The 17,848-nt window shown below is 30.9% G+C and overlaps 1 long non-coding RNA gene across 1 annotated transcript; it reads left to right on the forward strand.

The window, feature by feature from the left end:
- Positions 1–751: 751 nt before the first annotated feature.
- On the forward strand, positions 752–1,680 carry LOC129319919 (uncharacterized). The gene is made up of 3 exons (XR_008595555.1): positions 752–837; positions 939–1,159; positions 1,372–1,680. It is a non-coding gene; the product is annotated as an uncharacterized LOC129319919 (long non-coding RNA).
- The last annotated feature ends 16,168 nt before the right edge of the window (positions 1,681–17,848 follow it).

Consider the following 17,848-nt stretch of genomic DNA (forward strand, 5'->3'; position numbering starts at 1 on the left):
CTTCTCAAATTTTCTCTCCATACTTGAAAAGATTTTGAGAGGAAATTGTTATACCGTGTCTGCCCTCATCACTCTCTCTCATTTCGTCTTCATTTTCAATCATTGTATGTCTCTTTTTGGCAGCTGCTTCTTTTTTACTGGATCACTTCTACCCACACTATTCTTCATCGGCTCGGGTTAATTATCTTGTCATTACCCAGAAATGTTTTTGATTTTTTTTTGATAAATCAAGAAAAAACAAAAACATGACAACGAATTGCAGCAGCCATTGCTTCTGTAATAGTGAAGACCTATAAACTAACTAATACTATAGTGGACTAGTTGTAGAAAAAGGTAAAGTTTATAATATTTTTTTTATTTTATGTTATTATATTTTTACTAAATTATTTGATTTTAAAATATAATAACATAAAAAATATATTTTTACTAAATAATTTGATTTTAAATTATTTCAATGAAATTAGTTTTAATGTAATCTTTTCCTTCAATTTATTTTTATATAAATAATTATATAAAAATAATATATTCTAATGTAAGGGCATTGCATTCATTGTAATAGATGTTTCTTTTCTTTTTTTCTTATTTTCTCATGTTCATGAAATAATATTTTTTTATTAATTTTTTATTTTTTATTTTCTTTTTTTTTATTTTTTTTCTTCTCAATTTTTTCTCCCATCCAAACTGAGGGTAAATCTCTCTGTCTGTGAGTGCAGTGACTCCTTGGTGGCTCTTCCTCTAGTAACTGTCGGGGGAGGAAGTTCATGGTGGCTGCGTGTATTGGCATTGGTGTTGGCAATAAAAAGTGTGTGCTGGGATGCGTCGAGAATCCTAATCCAGGTCTCTCTCCCTCTTTCTTAGTTAGTTTAAACGCCTCCTTCTTTTTGTTTCTTCCATAGGCATCTCCTTTATTTCTTTGATTCTCTTCTTCTTCTTAACAGTCTTCTTCACTCCATGGATGAATCAATTAGAAGGGACTGGGGAAATTAGTGGCTAGGGCCTATCTTTCGGCAAGAACTACTCGAGAAAGGCCTGGGTTTAGGAGTTCAAGCAGTTATGTCACCGTCAGCTGAGACTTGATGGAGAAGGGTAATCGACACTGAAGGTGACCGAGACGATAGAAAAGTTGTGGTTTAGGGTGCGTTGACATTTTTCCTTGAAGGTTTAGACCCCTTGTACCTAAATCTCTCTTTTCATCCAACTTAATGATTCCATTGTAGTTCTCTTTGTCTATTACATTTGTTGAGATCAAAGATTTTTTGTTGTTATAACCAATCAAATTATTTTTTACTATTATAATCGGTGTAGAATGAGAAGTACACACAGTTTAGGCTTAAATTTCTAACTAGTTAATGTTTTGTGTTGATGCCTCAGGCCCAAGGATCTACGTAAGAAGTGGTAGTGCACAAAGGAGATGGATGAATATGTGGGATGCATGTAGTACTACACAAATTAATTCGAAATGTGTCACAAAGAGCAACAAGCATTTGAGAAACATGCATATTCTTTGGAATGCATCCATGTCCTTTACCTTTGTTTACATTAATAATAACACAAGCGACTTGCAGGGAGCCATTTCTCCATTTCTTAGCTTGGATGACTGGTTTGTGTAATTAACATTTAGATTAATAGTTGTTGTTCATGACTTGCACTCTATATCTTTAGTTTGACTTTGATTCTTCAGTGTAGGGTTTTCCTAACATTACAGTTTTATGTTTTTTGATTTGCAAGTCCTTGCGACTACCCGCTTCTTTTATGTGATGTGCACAGGCGAGTGAATGCTAAGTGGAGACTGATAGCTTTTATAAAATTTTACTTTTATTATGTAAGAGTAAAATTTAGCTTTTAGATGTTGAGTTTAGAAGAAAAGCTTTCAATTCCTCCAAAGGTCAAAAGCTCAAAGCATCTCTATCAGCCTCTCTTATAACCACTGAAGAAATTTTTTACTGCACCTCTTGCCAACCAAATTTCGACCATGAGTAAATTGGTGGCCCTTTTAGTTTCTTTCCTTCCTTCATTTTCACATATTTTGGCAATTGTTTCTTTGGGTTTCATTGTCAGGTGTAATTGATTTATGTTTTTTCATTGCAACTTAATATGAATTTCCACTTATCTTTTTGTCTTCAGCTAGGATGTAGGTGAATGGGTTTTGGAGGTGGCAAATGTTGTGTCATAGGATTTTTGGCAACAATGGTTCATTGGTTCGTTAGGGGAATGTTAAGAATGTCCTTAAGGTTTGTCAAAAATGAAATTGGGAGGGCAGGCAGTAATATTTGTAAGATATTGTTTACATGATGTATCTCAGCTTTGCAAGTTTTATAATATATTTGGAATGAAAATGATGCAGCAATGATATTTTCTGGCTTTTCAAGCTTTGAAGTAAACAATTTAATACATATAGATTAATTTCTATATATGTTGGCCAGCACTTAAAAATATGAAATGATGAAAGCTCAGTAATATCTAAAACCACATTGTAGTGTGTCACGTTAAGCTTTTGAATCTTTAAAAGTATTATAAACAAGCAATTTAAGGTAAAATCAACAACAATAAATTTGATTGAAAATATATACATAGCATAACTATCTGTGTTGGTAAAATTCAAAGCCTTTTTCATCAAAAAAATGCTGGATTTTGACAATGACAGCACGAGACACAATTGTAAATATTGTTTCATTCCCATAATGACCTCCATTAAATGTTGGTAAGAGAATGGCGTCACTGTCAACTCAGCCTTTTTCACCCATTAGCTAGGAAGTTCCTAGATTCATATTACATTTTTTAAACAGTATATCCCTCTTCATTGGACTTCTAGACCATATAAGATTATGGCTTAGTGTATGATTAATGCTTATGTGATTATTGTCTATTTTTTCCATCTTATTTAACACTTTTCTAGATTCTGAATCTTACTTTTGTTGATTCCCTCTTCTTTCTGAAAATTGATATGGATCATACTCTCCACATATGTTCAGGTGCCATGTTTTCCTTCTGAGGAAGAAAGTCACCTGAATATGTTGTTGCAGTATTATACATATCATAAAGGATCAGGTAGCAATCTACCTTGGTAGGCTTTAAGCGGTTCAAAGAGGATTTTTTAACAAATGATGTAGACTTTCTTTTGCTTCTCCAACTTGAGAACATTTTTTCCTGGTAAGGTTAATACACAAATGAATACTTCACTTTGTTCAAGCGCCACCTATTCATTCCCTTAAATAAGATTGCCACCTATTCATTCCCTTAAAAATAATAGTTATTTTTACAGTATCCCAATACATAGGGAAAAGTCTCTTGGACTCTCATTTAATGATGCTTCTACTTTGTTTAGTATAGTTTATAACCAATGCCAAGAAAACTAAAAGCAAAGCAAGAGCAAACTTTTCTCATTTGTTTATGATTATTAGATAACAAAGTGTTTCCATGCCTAAACTATCGAGAGTCCTTAGATAGACATGGAGGCATCAACTTTAAATATAATATACTAATTTTTAACTATAAAAATGAACAAATGACTCTTTACTCTCATGTATAAAAAGTAATGTCAGCTTTTCTTAAGACTCCATGCCATTTTGATGATATATTGTAGACTTTTGTTAAGAGAACTTTTATATCTTGTGCTACTTGCCATTCACTTCTCCCAACCAATGCCATTTTGATGCTATGTTGTTTCACCCCCTAGGAAGTCAAACTACTATTGTATAAAGTATTTAGAAGTTCATTAACTTTTTTACATGTGCAGGTCATTCTTGTCTTATTTTACTTACCATGTTTCGCTTCATTTAAGAAAGAAACTTTTTTTTTTAATTTATTTTAGTAGTATATGTGATAATGCCAATTTTGTGAAATGTAGTTTCTAGCACAAACTATTGCCCTTTTGGCTGTAACAATGTGGAGAATGAGTTACATCTTTTTAGAGATTGCATGAAGGCAAAGTGTAGATGGCAAGATTATGCTTGAATGGCAAGAAAGAAAATGCTTGTATGGAAAGATTTAAATGCAATTTACACTTAAATATTTTGAGAACTGAGGCCTATATATCATGGGAAACTGATATCAAGGACTATGTTTGAACCTTTATTTTATAGGAGTTCAATATTTTTAATTAATAGTTCTTTTTTTCATTTTGTTTGTTTGTTTTCATGATGTGCTTGGTCATGTGTGTGTGTGTGTTTACCTAAAAAGCTCTGAATTCTGTAGTCATGTCTGTCTCACTAGTTTTGTATTCTTTGCTCTGGGATTTGACTTTTTTTTTTGTCACATGGAATCAGGGATATGACTCAAATATATGACATGTCTTAATCTTTTTTAGTAAAATAGAAAAAGTAAAATGGCAAACTTTCTGGATATTTATTTTCTGTTGAAATTCTCAAAGTTTAGTAGACTGTGTTGATATATATATGCATTATTTTTTTTGTTCACGATGCTAGCAAAAATGGAAAATTAATGTCTATATTAATGTCTATATGTACAAGTCAGTCCAAATATTTGATTGCAGGGGGTTATGATATGGAAGAAAAAGCTCCAAGAGCTTATAATCTGACTGCACTCAAGTATCGAGGACCCTCCAGTCATATCAATTTTCCTATAATAATTAACTACTTGTTCCTTGGGGAGGGTCAAACATGAATTTGAAATTTAATTTGTGATATACTAAGCTATCATATAAAGGGTCTCTTTTTTTAAGTTTTATTTGGATACATGCGCTGAATTAAGATTTTTTAAATTGACATGTTTTTTACATTTCCACTTTAAATAGGGACATGAAACTTTGGCCAAAAATTAAAAAAAAGGGATAGGAAACCAGATAGCACTAAAGTGACATTAGGTTCTGAATCTATAGCCAAAAAACAGAGTAGGGGAGAGAGCTAATTGGAAAAGCCCCTTATATTCATGTTCCATCTCATATACTTGGAAAAGGAAGTCTGCACTTTGCACCTTAAAGTCTCACCTGTGAAAAAGAAAATTGTTACAGGTTGCATTGGTAATAAGAAGGCTTCACTCTATGCTCGCTCTTTGCATGTTAAATTTGAGTTGCTACTTCAATCTCCATGCAACCTGAGTTTTGGATAAAGTAAGCAAGGTTTGAAGCTAATTGGGATCCTATATGGTACCGTGAAAGAATCAAAAGGCCACCAACTTAATTGAGTTGATCAAGATGACATAGGCGGCTCTGTTTTAAGTGTCCTATTTTGAAAGGAAAAGGTAAAGAAAGTGAGAGGTAATTAATTCATATTACTGATATTAATGAGTCATGATGAGGCGAAGAATGATTTCCTTAATGATTAATTTAATCATCATATATTGTTTTTATTTTGGTCAAAACAAAAATAATACTGCTTAAAATTAAATAAATTATTCATTTTAATCTTGATAAAATAAAAAGAAAGATTTCATAATGTAGAAAATGAAATACTGAAGTTCAAATAAAAATAGGTTATAAATTATTTGAATTTTTCATTTTAGTAATGGTCGGTAATAATTGTATACGCTAAAGCTCCAAAATAAAAAGGTAAGTTTATGATGAAGCAAATAAAAAAGATAAATATAAGGTTAAAAGTTAGAAGAAATAAAGATAAAAAAAGAGTAACTTTTGATTATTGCTGAGTTGAATAAGTGAAGGCATAAAATTGGATAGTGAAAATAAAAAGGATAAAATAATGAAGGGAAGAAAAAAAAGGGGATGGGAAAGAGAATGATGCAAACGAATTTTTGTTTTTGAAAAAATTACTTATATAAAGAGAGATCGATAATTAAAAGAAGAGAAGGGGGTAAACATTGAGGGGGGGAAAACAAGAACAATGCAATTCTGGCAAGCCTTTCATCATTTCTATCGATGATGGAATTCACCCAAAAGCTTTGTTTTCTGATTTGGCCAGACTCAGGCCAGTGTTTAGGATTGTCACTCATGGTAATAGATCATCAACAAAATATTATGGGATTTATCTTTTTCACCATTTGATTGTTGTGGTTTAGGTAAATCTAACTAAAGTATTTGTGCTAGGGCTGTTTTGCTGATGCAAAGAAATGTTGCAATGCATCAGTGTGTTGAAGAAATTTTGATTGAGATTGTGATCAACATTTAAGTATAATGTAATAGATCTCTAAAATATTTAAACATATTTTTTAAAAAAATTAGACAATGCACTATATTTGACCATTATTTAAGTTTAACTTTTTCATGCATTGTGCGTGGAGTAAATACTTGAATAGTGTTCCTATTTTGAAGTTTTTAAAAGATTGATTTGAATTACAATAAAGTTTGAATAAGTATCATTGATTAAATTGAATTTAAGATGTCGTTTTCATTCTTAAAAGGTGAGGGGGTAATTTATTTAGAGCAGTTCTATTCTTGTTGTATTACCAAAAAAAAATGTCATGGAAGATGTATATCTAGCAAATCCCTCTCCCCTTTTTTCCCCATGGGAGGCTGATGAGCAAAGATAATTTTTTAAGAAGAATGATAGTAGGTCTCAAAATATTAAATTAATACTCATTAAGTCTTTGAGATTTTTTTTTAAAAAATTAAAATATCAATTCAAATTATTACAAATATAAGAGTTTCAATTATAGATACATATTTAAATATTAAATGTAATTTTTAAGTTGTAGCAAAAAATTTTGCTTGTAACTTTTTGAATTGATATTTATAATTTATTTTGTAAAAATATTTGTTAAGGATTTAACTATTATTAAGTCATTCTTTTGGGACCTAATTGTCATTTTCCTTTCAAAAATTAGTGGTACAAAATATAATATTATTACATGTCAAATGTTCATCTAATTTATCACAATAACATTATTTTTTCCATATCATTTGTATCAAGTATCGAGATACTTCTAATGCAATTAATAATCACATATATTAATTCATTTTGAGAATATTACTTCCCTTTGTGGTTGTAGTTATTATTATTCGTTGTTATTTTAATTGATCATGATGTCAATGCATAATATTTAATGACTATTTAAATATATTTTTCTCGAGCAAGTGCTAAACTACCATCTTCATAGATTTATGAAACTTAAGCTGCACTTAATTATTTTCAAATATGAAAGTAATATATTGTGTTTTATTGTTAAAATCATAATGTAATGGCTTCCTGTGCGACACAAGGAAGTAAATGCGCGAGTTAACATTATCAAGCCCGAACGGCTCCTATGGATGTGTAATTCCAAATGTGTTTCATTGATAGTTAACATTTATTACAATAAACTATTGTAAGGCCACGAATAATTCGTGATTTTATTCTGTACATTCTAAATGCTCATCTAATTTATCATAGTACTATTATTTTCATATTTCATTTGCATTTCGGACAAAAGCCAATTGAATGCAATTACCTCATATTTTTGTTTAAAGTTACTACATGTAAGAAAATGCTTAAAATTACAAGAAACAATTCCAAAAAATTATGTTAACTCTAATTAATTTTAAATAACTTTTTAAATGTATTGCATATAAGGAAATACTTTCATGCATCGCCCAGGAAGCGCTAGTTGCAGGTAATAACTTGCACTTTTTTGTACAAAAGTTAATTTCTTTACATTTAAATATTGGGTAGAGGTGCAAATTTATCTTGAAACTTTTCTTCTAAAGGTGCCCGATATCTTTAACTTTTTTTGCAAGCAATGTTGCCTTGAAACTCTCCAAAATAGTGTAATGTTGCCTTGTTGTTAGAGTTGACTATTTGTTGACCATTTGTTTGACTAGACTCACCACGTGGCACTTTTTAAAAATTAAAAGAAATGATAAATGTGCAAATTTATCTTAGAACTTTTTTTTTTCAAGGGTGTCTAGTATCCTTAACTTTTTTGGGAGTAATGTTGTCCCGGAACTCTCCAAAACAGTGCAATGTTGTCCTACTGTTACAGTTAATCATTTTGTTTGACTTCACTTGCCACATAGCAACCATGTGCCATATTTACAAAATTAAAAAAAAATGAAAAGAGCTATGTTTCGTCCTCATCAACTTCTTCTTCTTCATCCACAATACTAAAAATGCAAAATAATCTAGAACACTAAGATGAAAGATCAAACTCAGATTTTCAACATCAAAAAACAATCAAAGACAAGGGGCAAAGAGGAAGGAAATAAAGAACACAACTCAAGAACCTAACAATTCAAGAACAACACAAAATATCTAGAAAAACAAAATCAAACCAACACCAAGTAGGGAGAAGTAAACATGGATAGATCGGCAATAAGAATCTCTACAAAACTAGGCATCAACAAAAACTCAGAACTTTCAATTCTACTAGTAACAATTTTCAAACTTGTAAAGCAAATTCATTGGCCTTGGGTTTCTCATAAGCATCATTGGCTACTCGCTTTTATGGCTCCTCATGTCGGCATTGCTATGGGGCTTCTCATTTAGCTCTTTTCTTGCAAATGTCAATGATGGAGGAGGAAGGAATGAAGACAAGAAGAATGGCTAATTATGAAGGAAGGAGAGTGATGTGCAACTGAGACATAAGAATGGAAGGGGATGATGAACTGGTTACCGTGAACCATTGAAAAAGTCAAAAAGCTAGGGATGCTTTGATAGAGGCCACTTGTATCTACATTTTTTTAATTTTTTGAAAATGCCATGTGGCAAATGAAGTCAAACAAAATAGTCAACTCTGACAACAGGAAAACATTGCTTCTAAAAAAGTTGAAGATACTAGGCACCCCTAGAGGAAAAATTCCAAACTAAAATTTTTCACCTTTACCATTTTTAATTTTTAAAAAATGCCACATGGAAAGTCTAGTCAAACAAAAATGGTTAAAAAATGATTAATTTTGATGGCAAGGCAACATTACACTATTTTGAAGAGTTCCGGCGCAACATTGCTTCTAAAAGATGTTAAAGATACCAAGTGCTTCTGAAGGAAAAGTTTCAAGATAAATTTTCACCTTTACCCTTAACTATTTAACTTTTGATAATGGGAAGACTATTACCTCAAACATGATTCCACATTGCTTGGTCTTGACAACAAAATCCTTAGTAAAAATTTACATTATAGTGATTTCATTGTGATTATGTTTCATGCTATTATTGTAGGGCTTGCAGATCCTTATGAACACAAATTTACTGAGCAATCACCTCCACTTTTCAAACACGAGATGAATTGAAATAGATGCCCTTTTACCAATAAAAATCACCCACAGTTTGCAAAAAATACATATTTTGAAAGAGGTGATAATGAGAGAGAAAGGTAAAAGTGAAACTAGATGCAATATACTTTCTTCGTTTTTATTTGTTAGAGAAACTGTCACCTTTGATTAGTATTTTTTTATAAGCAAAATCACATGTCTCAATAAGCATCTTATATATTATAAAGCTCGTCTTCCTTTTCATTGTTATACTGTTTATCTACAGTGTTTTCCCTCAAATGGCCTTGCCTGATATTGTTCATCTACAGTATTTTTCCCTAAATATCCTTTTTAATGTGGGTCCATCATTTTTGTGTCCATTATTATTATTCCAAAAAATTATTTTGTCTTCCTCGCTTTCACCTTCTAGACCTTTCTATCCTCGGGATCAATCATTCATTCTCTCACCATCTCTCCCGCAAACCAAACTTCCTTTCTATTATCATCACGCAACCTCTCATCTTCATTCCCAAACAAAGTCATGAATATCAAAGTGTGAGAGAGAGATTTGGCAGCTCAGAAGCTTAATATAAGACTAGGATCGAGACTGGCACGTGAGCTCCATTTTCGGGTGGCGCCAATAAGCCCTTACTCTATCTTCACACCTATGTCATGATCGTGACTCTTTTTCTTTGATTCTTTGTTAGCTATACTTTTTCTTCTGAAAATTTGTGTTTGAAGATGTGATTTGCAAACACAAGATCACAGAGCAAAAACTTCTGTAGCTCGCCAGGCACTTTATCTTCTAAATTTAGCCCTTTCCCACTGCGATCTGTGTCAATTGAGCGACTTTAATCGACAAGAAATTGCAAAAGCGGTGGAGCATGATAGGAAGATTTTTATTAGATGCGTTTTCAATTGGTCCAATTTTTACTCTTTCTTCGTGAGGGCTTTCATCAATATATTGTAAGTCTATCTTCCTCTTCCTTCTTTCTTCTCTCTCAATGATAAATGAACATATTAATGAATCATGAGCTTGATGAAACAAATTTTATGGCATGTAGATTTAAGTATGTAATCTCTATCCACTATCTCCCTTACTGACATACCTAGAGGATCTCCTGGTGACAATTAGTCGAACTACAAATCTGACATAGGTAGGTCTTAAATTTTTTTATGAATTGTTAATTAAGCTGAAATCCCTCCCAAATAACAAAAATATTATATCGTAGTTATCAAAATAAATGAATTGGAATTATGCTTGCTTTTGAAATTCTCGATTTGCTTTTGACAATTATTTTTCAATGTTTAGGCTAAAATTCAAATGATACCAATGATTATACCAAAATTAGCTTTTGATAAGCATTTAGCATAAATAATCAAAATTAAGAAAATGAAAATGTTGAGAACAAAAACAAACATATCAAGTCAAAATAGAGTCCACCAAAAAAAAACCACAAAAGGACATTTAAGTGTCTACTGGGTAGTTTGGCTGATAAAGGCTTCAAGAAATTAAGCTTAAGATCTAAGAATGCTAGAACTTAGAACCACATTACAAATATTAACTAGGGAGATGATTTCATCTCAAATAATTTATGATTCACCCTTCATTTTCACATATCTATTATTCATTTGTGCTTTCCTCTCATTTGTTATCTTATGCTCAAATGTTTAAAATTTAGCTTTTGAGTACTTGAAAAGTTAGAAGGTTCACTTGCAAAATGCCACATTTATCAAATGCATAATGTTTCCTAAATGATGGGTGTACGCGTGCATTTGCACTGGTTCCTTTTCTAATTACTACTTGCAAGAATATGATTAGTTGAAGCCTTGAGACATTATCACAGCTTCAAATGAAGAGACTATAATGGCTCAAATTTATTTACTCTTTTTCCTTTCAGGATATTATATTACATTATATCACATCCTACATTACCTACAATCACGACAACTGAATGTTATTTGATATATTTTTAGGAAATAAATTTAATTGATATTGACTTTTACATACAAGTTATTAGAATCTTAACATAATGACTCTTATAGCTTCTTACTCAAAACTACTTTCAATTTTAATTTCATGGAGTTAATTTTTTTATTTTTTAGAAAGAAAAACTTTGTGTGATTTCCCTTTTTCTAAAAAATTAAAAGTATAAGTAACCCTTAGATTACATGCAACCAAATATATTGAGATCTGCTAATAAACAAAGGCTGAATGTATCTCAATTGGTTAATGTAGAAATAGCAAAACTAAGATCAAATGGCTTAGGAATTGTAAATATCGATCAAGAATTGTAGAGGCTATTAATTTAGGCATGTGGGAAATTCTGATTGATTGGCTTATGGAGGTTAATTCCTTTTCTGTGTTTATTGTTATACCTGAGGACATATTTAGCTTTATCTTTTCATTTTTTTCAAATATATTTAATTTTGCTTGTGCTATTCAATTCAACTAGTGAAGATTTAATGGTGGGAGAAAAGGCTTAAAAAGTGCATATGGTAAGCTAAAGGTAAACTTATCCTCTCTCTTATTGATGATATGGAATAAGTATAAATAAAATTAATTCTTAGTTTTTTGTACTGCTATATGATGGCGTGCTTTACATTAGACAAAATTAATAACTTTAAAGTATTTTGTTCTTAAAATCTCCAATATGTGATCTTACATGTCTTATTTTGATCTTTGAGCAATTATACCTATTTTTTCCTTTCTCTTCTATTTTTGTTCTATGTCTTGATTGAAATGGTAAGTTATCATTTACCTTGTAAATATTAAGACTTTTGATTCACGTTGCTTTTATCACCCAAACTAGACAACAAGGACCAAACTCTTGATTAATTGATGTTAATCAGCAATTGAAGCTTTGGATTGCTCATTATTATGTTATGCACATAATAACTCATTGATTTTTAAGCTAATGGTGTAAACATTATATACTTAATTAGCTTTAAACTATTTCCTAATTTTATAACCTTTACTAAATTTTGACATTCTTTTTGCATTTCATAGATAACCCTCTCAACTTATGTTTAGCATTTGCTTTGATATTGAAAGTAAATTGTGAACATTGGAAAGGTAAAATTCCCCACTAAAGACAACACTTGAAATTTAAGATGTTTATGAATTGATTATGATTGTATCTCATACTTAAGTAGAGAATGCAAGCAATTAGTTCTTTCTCCTTCATAGACTATTTCCTCAGCAAGATCAATAAAGATCAAAATCTACTAAGAACTTCAACATCTAAATCTATCCATCTTTTATTTAATATTGTGGTATGATCTCCTGTTTTCTTCTCAAACTTTATACTGCAAAAATTAATTATGGGTTATGCCTATTCTTCATACTACAATTATGTAACTACAATAACTAATGATGGTAACGTGATGGGTGGAAACTAATGATGGATCAATTAATATTATGGCAAAATAATTTTTTGATATGCTCCATTTTTATTAATCTTATTTGCTTGGTTTGCAGACGCTGTGCTCCTCATTATGATTTAGTGGGATTTATATTTGCCTATCTTAAAATTTGTTAAATTGGTTTGTTAGCTAAGAATTATGTTGTAATGAAAAAGATAGTTCTTTTTTACAATAAAGTTTTTACGTTTGATTTATAAATTTTTTATATGTCATTTTTTCCAATTTTCTTTTTTTCATCATCATCTTTAAAGTTATGACACTAATTTTCATGATAAAAGAATGTCTAATATACTTTTTTTAGACACTTATTAGTGATGACTCATAACAAATTTATATGAAAAGGGTAGAATTCCATAAATTAGATAGCTTTGAAAGTTAGTGATTTTGTAATTGACTATTTACCTCTCACTTCTTTTCATATATGTTAGCTTCATCTTCATGTAGCATGTTTGTGGTATTTAGGGGAGCTTTATCATCTGAGGTAGATCAAGGGACATTTAGCTGAGTTTTTCTTCTTTTTTTAGTTTTTACATATGACCATATGTGATATGAATCGTTGTTGATCTTGCCTTCACTTTCTTGGAATAATACTATGAACTTTGCTTGAAGCAATGGTTGTTTTTTTTTTTTAGATTGAAAGCCATTTCTTATATATGTGACATTAGTTTTTTCAAGTATGCTTGAACTTCTTTCAGTACATATTGTGCACAATATGTTTAAAGCTTTCAAGATGCCTCCGCTTGAAGGTGTTTTAATAAGAAAGGACATAGGTATATTGTTCACTATGGTGATTAGATCATTTGGAGAGTCCAAAATATAGAAGTTGGTTAATAATAAAAGACAGCAATTAATAGCATGTAATCATTGAAAATGATTCCCAAGTCTACCTAGTTTATGTGACAATATTTTTATAATAAAATTTCTAAACTTTAATATGTCAAGATTACCTCCACATAAATGTTTCTGTTACTAGGATTGACGATGTAAGTGCCTCACCCTTTCATAAAAATGAATTTAATGAGTGAGATATAATTAATAGAGCTAATACTCCTTCATTTAGACCCACAAAGCCATATAATATTCCTATAGCTAATAGTCACCTACTTGCTTGGTCTTAATCCAAGCTTGCTTATGGCTAATGGCTATACAAGTCATTTGCATTCTGTTGGGATTTGGGTGGAGGATGTGCAATCCATACATATTAGTTACAAGACATCAACTGGATATTTATATTGGTAAGAAGTAAGGAGATTATCATGAAAGGAGAAGGGTATAAGAATTTTATATAGCAAATTTAGTTATCGAAATGAAGAGGGTGGAAATGGGAAGTTATGCAACTTTTTTCTCTCTTCTATACTTGAAACTTTGTGTTTTGTGTATGCATTACCGTTGGCTTGAACTATTGTCACTCTAATACAAGGCATGTCAGCATCCCATTCAAAGCAAGTTATTTGAAAGGCTTGATACCACATTCAAGTACATTAACATCGGTTTTTCTGTTGGCCTGCTACTCTTATCTCCACTTTTAAAATTTTAGATGAATTGTTTTCCCTCTTTTTATTTTGTGGTGGAATTTGTAACCTCTTATATCCATTTGATACAGGAGAAGATTAACTAAATTACCACACTAAACAGTAAATGAATGCTTTATTCAAAAGCTTGGACTCAAGACTCATTTTGCAAAATCGTTGAAACCATACCACATTATAGAATTATATAGCAAAGCAAGTTACATGCATTCATACAAATCATTGCATGCTTAAAGACTGCCAAATCGAGTTGGAATATAGCCCATGCGCCATGGCATGTGGCACAGAGCCACACACCTGACCTTTTATGTCATGCGCTACAGCATGAGATGCCATGCGTCAATCTGAATTTTGTGCTATCATTTGAGAGCAAAAATTATGAACTTTACTGTGCACCGTTTTCACATATGATGTTCGATCGAAGTGATTCAAGTGCCCACATGAAGCTTACCTCATAAGCTAGCTAATGAGATAGGTTTGGACACAATTTAATGGTTTGATCAAAATTTAGACACTTGGGTGCAAAAAGTCACTTTTCCTTAAAATTTTGCGTGCCCAAACATTTAAATCGATCCCTTAATCTCATTAGATCATTCTAGGCTTTGAATTAAGTCCAAAAGGACTTAACACATCTGATTAACCATAATATCACATATATACACATATATCAAAATTTGACTGTTTGATAGTCCATTTTCTATAAATTACAATTTAACACAACTTAACATAACTCGACCCACTTAGCCTGTTTCACCATACCCCATCAGGTACTAAAGAGAATATATCATATGATCTTTCATTATACTTCACACGGGTGAACTCCCACCTTTATGATCATGCTTTATGAACTAATCACAGGTTCTCAATCACCACTTTACTCACATATATACACATACATCATTACACATTTCTATATCAAATTACACAAATTTTATTACTTGTTTAACCAAAACTCTTTTTATGCAATAAATATTTAATGCTACAAAACATGCTCAGTTCAAAATAATTTCATGCACTACATAGCAAACTCACACACAACTACAATAAATAATCAAACAGAGGAAGTTATTCAATTACCTCAACCTTTTATCACTAAAAAGGTAACCCGTGGATTTGAACTACTACTATAGCTTGTCACGAGCTTTTTTTCTCAACTCAAATGCGCGATATGCCAATCTAAACATAATTTAGTCAATTGGTCCAATTTGATCAAAAACACGTAATTACTACTTATGGCTACATTTACCCATCTATTCTTTTTCATTTATCCGTTTTAGGTCCATTATTACTCAATTACTACTTTACATCACCTCAACTAGTCTCATTTCACTCAAATATGGTTTTAACCCTAAAATATCAATGAATTAGGGCTAAATTGAGCCTACAGGTTCAAAGCTCTATCATTTAGCTCTAAACCAGTCACAATACTCTAATTTAACTTCCAAAAAGCTTTTTATTACTATTGAATAAGAATCAAACCCCTTAAATTTCACTCATTCAATTTCTTTATAACTCATATTTAAAAAAATTTAGGTAGAATGGAAGGTAAGAGTTATATGTAGCTTACTTGATAAGTTACTAATCAAAAGTGCCTTCTAATGCTCCGAAATCTCTTACCCTAGCACACCACAGCTTTCTCTCCTCTCCTTCTCATGTGTTTTTGATTTTTTTCTTCTGAACTTTACTTAAAATTCACAACCTATGAGGTCATTTTTTAGTCCATGCGCCGTGGTGCATGCAGTACTAGCTACGGCGCGTGGCACAACAAAAAGATTTCTCACCACGTGCACTTTCTTTAACCCGAAATGCAATCCTTTTGCCCATATATGTTCATTTAACATCATAATGAGTCAAATCATCACAGTATCACTCAAAGCTTTAATCACTTTACAATTACCATTTTATCCTTGATTAACAACTAATCACTGGATTAGAAAATCAAGATGTTACAGAATTTAATTGATTTAATTATCTCAAGAAACATCGGTGTAGCAATTGGTCATATTATTTTAGCCTACAAAATAAGGGAGTAGGAATTAGCTGTTCTTTGTCTCCATGTTAATGCTCATAATTTTGGTTGTGTAAATTAGGATGATGAATATAGTCATGTAAATTAATTTAAAATATCATTAAATTAATGCTTGGTAGAAGCTTCTCACTATTGAGAATATTGGTGAAATATCTTCTTTTTATTATATTATAACATTGTTGAGTATTTTCTTATACTGCATCTAAAATTTTGGACAACTGAACCAATTGTTAAGTCTTTACAGTTTATTCTTACAGTTAATGCCTTCTATCTTTTTTACTTCAAGTGAATTAGCTAACTCATTCTTAGGTTGTAATGCCTATAACTTGAGAACTAGCCAACATGCATTAGTGCTTGAAATGGTATCTTTGGAAAAGCCACTAATTATTAACTCCTTTTAGCAAAGGTTCCAATTGTATGAATTTGGATATCATACTCAATTCATTCTTCTCATGTAGAAACATATGTGAAGAGTGTCAACGCTTTGTAAACACTTTAACAAAGCACATACAAACATGTGACAATATACTCCAGCAGGTGAGTTATTCATTTATAGGTATGATGTAGCAATCTCTTATGGTTATTATTATTTTTTTTACTCATTTAATTTGTTGTTTGGACTTTTTTCTGTTTTGTGAAGGTTGATAACACCCTTAATTTGTTCAATAAACTCCAATTGCAGCACCAGGCTGTTGCAAGACTAAACATCACATGATACGTGTGACAGATTGGAGTAGTTATTATTTCTCATTATTTATTTATCATAGAGGGTTGAATATAATGGTCATGATTTTAATTATGGTCATTGATAATCCAAGGGCTGTTATCCCTTTATTTTCAAGGTCAGAGCATGAGACATAGCTTTACTTGGTCTTTAAATGACAAATGAGGAGAAAAAACAAATGGGAATTGAAGTTGTAAGTTCTTCTTTTCTTCTTCGTTTTCACTACTAACCTAATCCTTCCCATAGGAAAGGATGACCCCTTCACACACATACACCCCAAACACACAAGGGAGTGTGGGATGTCATATGAGCTACAAGGCTCAAGGTTATGTTTTATCCCATTGTAGGTTTTTTTGGCTATGTTACCCTCAAACTCAAAGTTTTATATATCTTTATTTTTAAAAAAAAAACAGATAGTTACAATAATTCATCCCATCAAATTATAACAAATGACCATAATTAAAGGGATATGGTTACAAATAAATTCTACTTTCATAATACTTAAACTCTGTATTAAAATTTATAAAGTCCCATCATAAAACTTACATTCTATTTGTTTTCAATAAGTTTTTGACATCGTGCTCCAAAATAGTGTTTGAGTACATTTATGAAACTTAGTTTATTGAAAAATACAAATAATCATATTAAATAGTTATATTTATACTTTAGCCTGGGGAAAAAATGAAACGGACATACTATTAAGTAATAGGGATATATTTATCCATTCCATTATTAAAAATTGATTCTTAAAAGAGTTTAGTTATGCTTTATGTTTGGAAGGAAAAAACCACCATGAGTTTACTGTTATGCAAATTATAGACTTCTCTATATTAAAATATATGCTATGATGAACTCTATAAATTCTGTTGTATAATTTATGAAATTTTCATTCAATTAATTTCTCAATATCATAATGTATTAAATTTGAAATGACAGGAAATAAAAATAACCTTAATATATATGCTCTCACTTTCAATATTACCAAATACACACCGTAAACAAAACCTTCGATAAAAACTTTGATATGTTCAAAATATAAGATATTAAATTAATTGTTTGTCTATTTA

This window comes from Prosopis cineraria, unplaced genomic scaffold, assembly GCF_029017545.1.
Source record: "Prosopis cineraria cultivar Desert tree isolate PC_DT_omini unplaced genomic scaffold, ASM2901754v1 PC9, whole genome shotgun sequence".
NCBI lineage: Eukaryota > Viridiplantae > Streptophyta > Magnoliopsida > Fabales > Fabaceae > Prosopis > Prosopis cineraria.